Consider the following 8,443-nt stretch of genomic DNA (forward strand, 5'->3'; position numbering starts at 1 on the left):
CCTGTCAGGAGCAGAGGGCAGGGGCACGAGTCGTGGCTCGGGATGCGTCTCTGATGAAGCTTTAAACCAGAGGTGGGCGATTCCTTTTCCCCTGGAGCCACACGAGAAACAGAAAATATTGTGAAGGATCAAAATGTTTCACTCAGTTCTGCAGAATATTAATTGTATTTCTTAACTAACAAACAAAACAAAAAAAACCCAAACAAATAAAAAAAAACAACAAAAAACCAACAACAAAAAAACAACAACAACAAAACAACAACAACAAAAAACAACTCAGTAAATTGCATTGTTTTGACTCTCTGCTCAGACTGGGAAGAGTTTATATTCTGACAATGAAATAATGAGGCTGCCTTATAAAAACGTCATTAAAAATTACAACTCTAAAATCAAATCAAAGTTGCTTTAGTCCAGGCGTGAGGTCAAATGATAAAATATGTTTATTTTGTGATTCTAAATGAGCTTAAACGAGATTTAACCCTTTGTTTCCCAAGAAATATCAGTCCAAGTTTAAAACAATGATCTAGAAATTATTACTAGTGTCGTGTTTATTACTCACTGAATAAAAAATATTGAAAAAATATATTAGTAGCACAAAAATTAATTCAGTATTTTTTCTTGAGCCTTCAGAAAACCTTGAAGACTCTGAGGTTCAACTCTGAAAAAAATGCTGTTTGCGCAACAAATGTTTGGCTCTTTCATTTACATTTACAATGAAAGTCACTGTACACTGGGTTTAGTCAAGCAGTAATGGAGGGAAACAGGGTCAGATTTTTGACATTCAAATGTCTCTTATTCAGAAACTAGAGGAACTATTGAAATAAGTAAAGTATCAGAATGTAGGAAAGAGTTACACTCCAACAGGGTCAAGTTAAACCTGTGAGATTCTTTCAAGTTCAAGACAAAAAATTTAAAAACTCATGTCGGTAACGGAGGGAATGAAATATGCAGCACTTTTTGGGCAATAAATCCAAACAGTGATAACTCTTGGTTCTCACTTCCATATCCTTAACAAACTGGTTTGAATATTTGCTTCATATAGTTTTCTACCATATGGTACAAGATTAGGTTGAAAAACCTCTGACTTTTTGACTCATGAGATTTTTATGAAGAAAGGTCATGGTCAAGTAAAATCTTTACAGAACATGTTCAAAATCTGAAAGAGCCGATATGAGCTCAGAGGTGTGATCACATTTATTAAAAAGAAAATCAGAACAAACATTATGAAATTGTGTAAATCTGTTAAAGAGCTGGAGCTGTGGAACAACTGTACAGAAAACCTCAAACTGTGCACCAAACTCTTTCACTTTATAAAGAAGTTTAAATGTTTAACTCTGGACAGAAACATGAAATATGAGACTTAGTTTGTGCTGTAGAACTTTGTTGTTCTGTTTCTGATTTGTTTGTTTCCTCCTGCTGTTTTTATGAAGATGAACTGATGTCAAGACGAAGCTCTGACAAAGGAATAAAGGGGAAAGACAGAATAAACTCAAGCTTCAGTCTGCACCTTTTCAGTCTGTGTGTGTTAAATATGACTGTGAATTAATGTCAAAATAAACCTGTGACCCAAATAAATAAATAAATAAACAAGTAGAAGGTGCAGGATTTTACATCATTTGTCACTTTTTTCTTCTGAAAACTTTAATATTACTTCAAAATGAAAGGAAACTATTTCTATAAAAATATGTCAGTCCTTCCAAGAACATTTTTATCAAAATACTTTTTTTTTTTTAATCCTGTCCCTTCATCAACAGTTCAAAGATGGAATAACACAAGATATGATGAAATACAAACATTTATTTACATGATTTTCAGGTCTTTGAAATTTGGGAAATAATTTTTGTTCCATGTTTCATTCATGGTCTGTTTAAAACGGATGGAACTTTAGAACCAAAAATGGAACAGAAAAAAGGTCAACAGTTTGATAAACTAGAGTACATATGTATCTGTTCAATACATTTTTATATCAGATGAATTAACTTGATTTTTTGGCCTTGATGTTTACTTCTGCTTGACCAGGACCCACTACTTTTTAATTCATTGGATTAATTGGTTTTGTGTATAACGTGATTAATCGCGATTAATATTTTTTATTTTTGCCCAGCCCTAAAATAAATCAAATAAAACCTGTGTTAAACTCTTCATTCTAATTGTGTTGATTGTGTTTGTGTGAAAAGTGCAGTGTGATCTGTCTCTTCTCGTTCACACGCTGTGATCTGAGCCCTTGAATATTCATCCGGCGTGATGAGTCTCGGGGCGTACGGCTCTTGGAGATGCTTCTTGTTTCTCGGCGTGAGGAAGACTCGGCTCCTCTCAGGACTCGACCCCGGCTCCAACCGCCCCCCGGATCATCGCCGCGTCACACCGTCACACAAACGCCCCGTCCGACCCCCGGCGCCGGAGACTTGATTGGATTTTCGCTCTGGCTCGTGCATGACAATCACTCCGGCGCTGTTTAGACACGCAGTTAATGACCAGAGAGACGCCGTGATGAAGATGAAGATGAAGATGAAGATGAAGATGAGGGCTGAGCTGGGGCCAAATAAACAGGACGGAGCGTGAGTCACCGGGACGAGCAGAAACTGAAGCGGCTCCTCCACCGGGAACGAGTCTCTGCACAATTTAAACCTCCAGACGTAGAGTTTTAATCTCTGACCTGTGGATTATTCTGATGGAAATGTGACGTTTTAAAGCAAAATACTGATCAAAAAAAAAAAAAAAAACAACACTTCAGAAAGAAACAAACGTGACGACGTCGATGATAGAAAACTGTGGAGTCCAACGGAGCTGACGTGGAATGAACCAGGACTAAACCAGGACTAACCAGGACTAAACCAAAAACCAGGACTAAACCAAGGTCTAAACCAGGACTAAAACCAGGACTAAACCAGGACTAAACCAGGACTAAAACCAGGACTAAACCAGGACCAAACCAGGACTAAACTTAATATAAGAAAATAAAAACCCTGGTTTAGACCTGGTTTAGACCTGGTTTAGTCCTGGTTTAATCTTGGTTTAGTCCTGGTTTAGACCTGGTTTAGACCTGGTTTAGTCCTGGTTTAGACCTGGTTTAGTCCTGGTTTTAGACTGGTTTAGACCTGGTTTTAGTCCTGGGTTTAGACCTGGTTTAGTCCTGGTTTAGTCCTGGTTTAGACCTGGTTTAGACCTGGTTTGGTCCTGGTTTAGACCTGGTTTTAGCCCAAAATGTGAAAACAGTAAAATCCCTCTGTGTAATCCATTTATTTTAACAAAGTAACTGTAATCCAATTACCACTCACTGAAACAGTAACTGTAACTGAATACAGTTACTCATAATTTGTACTCTGATTACTTAACTCCAGTACATGTAATCTGTTACTCCAAACACTGCACACTGCACACACACATAGTCTTCTTTTAGCCTGTGTGTGTGTGTGTGCGTGTGCGTGTGCGCGTGTGTGTGTGTGCGTGTGTGCGCGTGTGTGTGTGTGTGTGTGCGTGTGTGTGTGCGTGTGTGTGTGCGTGTGTGTGCGCGCGCGTTACGGCGGCGGACAGCCCTGCGTCGCGCCGATGGCTCCCAGACGCCTCATTCATACTCGCCCCATCTCCAGCAACGAGACAGGGCATCCGGCTTTATTACCTCCATCCATCAGCCTCTCCTCCGTCACTCCCAACGACTCCCCGAGCGCCCCCCCTCATCCATCCCACCTCCACCCCCTCCACCCCCCCTCCACCCCCCCCTCCACCCCCCACCTCCATCCCCTCCATCCCCTCCATCCCCCCTCCATCCCCCTCCATCCCACCTCCATCCCCCCCATCCACCTCCATCCCACCTCCATCCCCCCTCCATCCCCCCCCATCCACCCCTCCATCCCACCTCCACCCCACCTCCATCCCCCTCCATCCCCCCTCCATCCCCACCTCCATCCCCCCTCCACCCACCTCCATCCCCCTCCATCCCCCTCCATCCCTCCATCCCCCTCCATCCCCCTCCATCCCCCCCTCCACCCCCTCCACCCCCCTCCATCCCCCCCCCTCCCCCCTCCATCCCCCCTCCATCCCCCTCCATCCCCCTCCATCCCACCTCCATCCCCCCCTCCACCCCCCCTCCATCCACCCTCCACCCCCCTCCACCCCCCTCCATCCCCACCTCCATCCCCCCCTCCACCCCCCTCCACCCCCACCTCCATCCCCCTCCATCCCACCTCCATCCCCCTCCATCCCCCTCCATCCCCTCCATCCCCCTCCATCCCCCCTCCATCCCCCCTCCATCCCACCTCCATCCCCCCTCCATCCCCCTCCACCCCCCCCACCCATCCCCCCTCCATCCCCCTCCATCCCCCCTCCATCCCACCTCCATCCCCCCTCCATCCCCCCTCCACCCCCCCCCTCCACCCCACCTCCATCCCCCCTCCATCCCACCTCCATCCCCCCCTCCACCCCCTCCATCCCCCCTCCACCCCCTCCACCCCACCTCCATCCCCCCCTCCATCCCCACCTCCATCCCCCCCTCCATCCCACCTCCATCCCCCCTCCATCCCCCTCCACCCCTCCATCCCCCCTCCATCCCCCCTCCACCCCCACCTCCATCCCCCCCTCCATCCCACCTCCATCCCACCTCCATCCCACCTCCATCCCCCCTCCATCCCCCCTCCACCCCACCTCCATCCCCCCTCCATCCCACCTCCATCCCCCTCCATCCCCCCCTCCATCCCCCTCCATCCCCCCTCCACCCGCCCTCCACCCACCCTCCATCCCACCTCCATCCCCCCCTCCATCCCACCTCCATCCCACCTCCATCCCCCCTCCATCCCCCCTCCACCCACCTCCACCTCCATCCCTCCATCCACCTCCCCCCCCTCCATCCCCTCCATCCCCCCTCCATCCCACCTCCACCCACCTCCATCCCACCTCCATCCCCCCCTCCCCTCCATCCCACCTCCATCCCCCTCCATCCCCCATCCCCCCATCCCACCTCCATCCCCCCTCCACCCCCCTCCATCCCCCCTCCATCCCCCCCCATCCATCCCCCCTCCATCCCCCCTCCATCCCCCCCTCCATCCCCCCTCCACCCCCTCCATCCCCCCTCCATCCACCTCCATCCCACCTCCAGCCGACGGACGCACATTTACCCGGCGAGCCCCCCCTCCCCCTCCCCTTCCCCTCGAGGCCCCCGGCGGCTGACAGGTGATCGTGCTTCCTGCCGCACGCTGACCCCCGTCCTCTGCGCCCGCCGCCGTGATGGATCCACTCCGCCCTCGTGCCGCCGCTGGAATATTCCCTCCGCTCCGGACGCCTCCAGCCCGTCGGCCGCTCATTTTTTTGTCACGGTCGCGGACGTCGCCGGGGGGAGCGACGGTTCTGTTTCGGTTACGTGTTGTTTTTTTCTCTCTCGATGAAGACGACGTTTTTTTTAATTTTTATTAAATCCGCCCTGTTGTGTTTGTGTGTCTCTAAAACTCTAATCTCTGACTCCCGAGGATCATTTTGTTCTAACTGTGACATTTTAAATCATGATGTTGATCTAAAACGACTTCGTAAACGAAACGGGAACGTGTCTATGTTCCCAAGACTCTATGCTCTCACAGCTCTATGTTCCCTCAGCTCTATGTTCCCTCAGCTCTATGTTCTGATAGTTCTATGTTCCCACAGCTCTATGTTCTCACAGCTCTATGTTCCCTCTTCTCTACATTTCCTCAGCTCTATGTTCTGATAGTTCTATGTTCCCACAGCTCTATGTTCTCACAGCTCTATGTTCTCACAGCTCTATGTTTTCACAGCTCTGTTTTCACACAGCTCTATGTTCCCACAACACTATGTTCTTACAGCTCTATGTTCCCTCAGCTCTATGTTCCCACAGCTTTGTGCTCTCTTGTGTATGTGTGTATGTGTTTGTGTGTGTGTAATTGTGTGTGTCTGTGTGTGTTTGTGTGTGTTTTTGTATGTGTGTGTGTGTGTGTGTTTGAAAGTAAGTCTTTATTTGTATAGCTCTTTTCACAGACATTTTTGTCAGAAAAAAACCCTTTACAGATCATTACATTCAGCATATATATATATATATATATATATATATATATATATATATATATATATATATATATATATATATATATATATATATATAAATAGTTCTTCTGTATCATAGACGCTGGTGTGATCCTTTCACCAGCAAAACAACCACAACACGTCCGACTGATGTTTATCCAGGGCTCCTGTGCACAGCAGGTTCCACTGCACGAGGCTCGGGGAGGCTGAGGCTCTCACACGCCAGACTCACGGTGGAAGTGAGGCCAAGATGCACCGTCTCGTCCAGTGGTCTTCCCGTGGAGCCCGTGGGGGACGAGCAGTGTGGATCAGTCCCAGTCCTCCCCAAGTGGAAGCCGGACCAGGGGAACTCGGACTCACAAACCTACACACCCCCTAACCAGGCGCACGCTTAAGTCAGAATAGTGGAAACAGTTGGTTTGGATCCGAGTTGGCGTCTCATCAGAGGGACCTCACCGGACCACACGGGGACCTCCTCTTTTTTGAGGTCTCGGTCGCTTGGTTTAGAGCAGATCCCAGAGCGACTGAAACTTTCACACCAATGAAAACCAAACCAACTAAGAGGTTCTGTTTCCAGTGGAACATTTGACGCACCGACTGCTGATGGTGTGAAAGAACCTTTAAATAAACTGTTCTGGTGTTAGTGGTGTCTTCAGCCTCTTACCTTATCCACTTGTTAAAAGATTTCCACATTTCAGACAAAAAGCAAATACTCCAGTCCGTTTACGTGAAATCCGTCCTGACAGAAACTCATTTGATTATTATTAGTCCATAAACGTTTGTGTTTAGACTTTTTTTTCATCTTGACGCCAGAGTCACGTGACCCGACTGTCGTGATCTGTGTCTGAATCTCTCTATCACTATTTTCAGGACTTGAGACTTGACTTGATAAAATAGACAAAGACTTGGGACTCGACTTGGACTTGAAGGTCAATGACTTGAGAAAACTCGATGCTTCTTGTGGGGAAGCTGTGGCCAAAGTGGTCGAAGAAGGAGGCAGACGGAAAAATGTGCCTTTACCAAAAAATATTTATTTCATCCTTCACTGAGTTGTGGGCAAAATGAAAATACATATTTACAAAAATAACTGTGCTTAAAGGTTGTATGGAGGATTTTTTTTTGTTTCAAACTGTCAGTCAAAGATTAAAATACCATTACAGAGACGCAGCAGCTTTGTAATTATGATGACCAAAAAAAAAAGAACGAAAATCTATCAACTGTGGACGTGTTGAGGCCAGATAAACATCAGCCAATAGAAAACGAGGCTCCCTCATTTTCTATTGGCTGTTGGGTTGTCAATCAAACTCCCTATTATAACTGGATTCGTCGGAGCGCGGGGATTACGTGGTTTACGCAGCGGTTCTTAGAGGCTTTTTCGAACTGTCGCTTCCTCGCATTTCGCACAAAGTTTGTCGCGACGGCGGACGAGAATCCACGACCGGTTCGCCGCAAAAGAAAGTCCGTTTTTGAGGTCGCTGAAAGAAGAAGAGAAGGGAAAAAGGAGCAAAGCCAAACTGAGGTGATTCTTGGAGATCTCGTCCAGCGATGGCGCGACCGAAGCAGACGAAGGGTCTAAAAACTGACGCGTCACTGCTGAATTACTTCTAGACAGGAAACTTCAACAGTGATTCTGAACGCGCAGAAGGACTGTCGCTGTATTTCTCTTCCCTTAAAAAAAATCCTCTATACAACCTTTAAATAAAGCAAAAGCAACAGAAATTAACAGAACAAAAGAAAATACCCCACGGCTGCACTGATGATGATTCCTCTTGAACGACGAAACTGCTCCCTGGGTTCTCACCAACTCACAGGTTAGTTGGACTTAACTTCCCTGTTTTTTTCCTGGTGTGCTACATAAGATTCTTGTCTGAGGGCCAAAATCCCCTTTAAATTAAACAGTGCTCCAAATAAAGTAGAAACACTGACACAAAATCCTACAAACCAAATCCATAACACAAAAAGAAGTGAATCTGAGGCTTCGCTCCACATGGTCTGGGCCTAAAACTCCCCCAGAGCCTTTAAAGGTTGTATAGAGGATTTTCTAAGGAACGAGAAATCCAGCAACTGTTTGTCCTTTTTCAAATGTTGCGCATGTGTGAAACCACCTCCCCTCCCCTACAGCTCCTACGTAGAAACACCTCCTCCCTCCTCCTCCTTACGCCACAAACAGGTTTGTTTACAGCCGGTGAACTGCACATGACTTGTAAACAACTAACTACAGTGTTGGTTAGACAAGACGGAGAAGTGAGGAGCGGGGGGAAGAGTGGATCGGGCAGCGGGGAGAGGAGCAGGAAAGGGGTGCAGAGAAGGTTGCGCGGAGATTCAGTGTGAATGAACTAACTACAACACGCAGCAGCAAGCGGACTCTTTCTTTGCCTTGAAAATGACGTTTTCAGACATAGGATATCACATTCGTGTC

At 47.1% G+C, this 8,443-nt stretch overlaps 1 pseudogene; it reads left to right on the forward strand.

Annotated features, from left to right (window-relative positions):
• The first annotated feature begins 2,244 nt into the window (after positions 1–2,244).
• On the forward strand, positions 2,245–6,419 carry LOC129409541 (basic proline-rich protein-like; annotated as a pseudogene).
• Positions 6,420–8,443: the final 2,024 nt, after the last annotated feature.

The sequence above is a fragment of the Boleophthalmus pectinirostris genome, unplaced genomic scaffold, assembly GCF_026225935.1.
Source record: "Boleophthalmus pectinirostris isolate CB_2022bp ecotype Guang Dong unplaced genomic scaffold, ASM2622593v1 HiC_scaffold_2, whole genome shotgun sequence".
Lineage (NCBI taxonomy): Eukaryota > Metazoa > Chordata > Actinopteri > Gobiiformes > Gobiidae > Boleophthalmus > Boleophthalmus pectinirostris.